The sequence below is a fragment of the Symsagittifera roscoffensis genome, chromosome 6, assembly GCF_963678635.1.
Source record: "Symsagittifera roscoffensis chromosome 6, txSymRosc1.1, whole genome shotgun sequence".
NCBI lineage: Eukaryota > Metazoa > Xenacoelomorpha > Acoela > Convolutidae > Symsagittifera > Symsagittifera roscoffensis.
Window position 1 is genome coordinate 30,813,761 of NC_087067.1, and position 2,281 is coordinate 30,816,041.

The 2,281-nt window shown below is 44.3% G+C and overlaps 1 pseudogene; it reads right to left on the reverse strand.

Moving 5' to 3' along the window:
• Positions 1–406: 406 nt before the first annotated feature.
• On the reverse strand, positions 407–576 carry LOC134849791 (U2 spliceosomal RNA; annotated as a pseudogene).
• Positions 577–2,281: the final 1,705 nt, after the last annotated feature.

Below are 2,281 nucleotides of genomic sequence, written 5' to 3' on the forward strand. Positions count from 1 at the left end.
GTTTTTAAATATAGTTGGTAAATCATTTATAAATAGCATAAATAATAGGGGTCCAATGATTGACCCTTGTGGCACACCATTAGTTACTGATGCTGTTGGGGAGCGCTTATCGTTTATTTTCACATATTGTCCCCTGCTTGTTAAGTGACTTGCAATTAGTTTCACGAAGTTTCCGCCAGTTCCAAATTGTTGTATTTTATCAATTAATTTTTGGTGAGGAACGCTGTCAAATGCCTTACGAAAATCTAGGTAGAGAACATAAAGTTCCGTTTCAGTTGAAATGTCATGTTTTTGGTACAGATGGTCAAGAAATTGTAGAAATTGAGTCATCACCGATCGCATTTTACGGAAATTATGTTGGGCTTCATGCAAGTGTTTGTTGGTTAGATTATAAAGTTCATCAAAGGTAAGTTTCTCTAGTATTTTTGATACATTGCAAAGAAGGCTTATTGCAAGCTTCGGTGTCAACTCGGGAAGTAAAAATTAGTTTAATATTGGTGCCAGGCAATGCCCAGCATGCCAGATATTAAGCTGACAAGAACAGATGAAAGATTTAATTAAGAAGAATCAAAATATACAAACAAGGATTATAATTTATTAAGTCACTCAAATAGATCAAATGTAATTTACGACATGTCGAGTTTTTAGTGGTAGAAACGAGTTTTGCTTTTGGTGGTATCCGATATTTTGCTGTGGGTGTTTGTAGTTGCAGGTCAAGCTTCAATAAATCTGGATATTCCCTGTGATGTGGCCTACTGCTATATTCCTTCCATGATGAACGTTTTGGTTGGCCAGTTTCCTCACAAGTGTGTTGCTCTTTCCTCTTGATTTGAGCAATCGTTCGAAAAGGTTTTGTGTATCTCTGTGTATTCCTCCCAGTGCTCCGAGTTGGACTGTATGAACAGACGTCTGGTGGCCGTATATGTTGAAGGCACATCTCAGCGCCTCATATTTTGACGCCATTGCCATTTCGTGTTGCACATGGGTTTCGTCAAGTTCTGCTGAAACTTTGATGTCAAGGATTCGGGTGGTCTTTTCTTCCTCATTTTGGACAATCAAGTCGGGTTGTAGATTGCCAAAACGCTGTTCCTTGAGTATGGCGTAGTTTGGGGGTTAGCTTGTTTCAATTAAGTCTCTGGCGTCGTCATGCCTTCTGATCACACTTCTCCGGCGGGTTGGGCAATTATTGATGACGTGGTTGAGAGTTGCCTTGTTCAGCTGGCAGCGGCGGCAGGTCGTGTTCCTGTTCGAACACCAAGATTTTGCTCCTCTTAAGGGCGTGAGGTTCAGCCTCGCACGGTGGATGAACCGCCAGTCACAGAACTTTGTGTGGAAACTGTATATTGCTTTTGTCGAGACTAGTGATGAACTCAAGCTCTTCCAGAAACGGCCTTGATCGCGCGCTTCAAGTAGCAAAGCCAGACTCCTTTTACTGAGAAGGGAGTTCAGCATTGGCCATGGGTTCCAATAGCTCATCCCGTCTAGTTGCAGGCTCATTGTGTCGTCATGCAGCTCCAGCTTGATGTTGATCTTGAGGTACTTGATTACTCGATCTAAGGCCTTTGAAGCTTCCTTTGCAATCTCCGATAGTCCGTTCTGTTCTTCTGGTTGATTGCATGTATCACCTGATTGGTAGTTGAGTCCCGAAGAAGCAAACGTCTGGTCAGTGTCCCAAGGGCATCTTTGATGTTGTAGGCATTGACAAAAGACTTGATTGTCATTTTTGCTTTTGTCAGGACTAAGTCAGGTATGCCAGGGCCGCCATACATCCGGTTTAGGTTGACATATGCTGTCGTCGCTTTCTCGGGCAGGCACAGAATGCATTTCGTCATCTTTCTTATGGCTCGATTCATCCGTTGAAGTTGGCTCTGTGTCGTGTATGAGTTCTCTAGTAGGTGGTACAACATCGGGATAGTTTTTGTCCTCAGGGCGTGTAGCTTCTGCATTGGAGAGAGATGTGAGTCTTCTACAAGCTCTGCTAAGTTCCATGCTCTCTCGAAGCAAGCCTCTAGTCCGCCCATCATTCCCGGAAAGGTTGTTGTCCCTATGTAGTTGTAAGCACGTTCCTCGGCGACCACCGGAACTGGCACAACTCCGATGCTGAGGGTTGAAGGGATATTTGCTGCTCCGCACTTGTCTGGGTTAAAGGTGAAGCCCAGTGATTGTGCTCTGCTGACTATGCTCTGGAGAATCTCTGAGGGGTCATCCAACACCACCGCAAGGTCGTCCATGTAGCCCAGGCAGAAAGAAGTTGTCGTCTCGCCGCTTCTCACAACTGGGT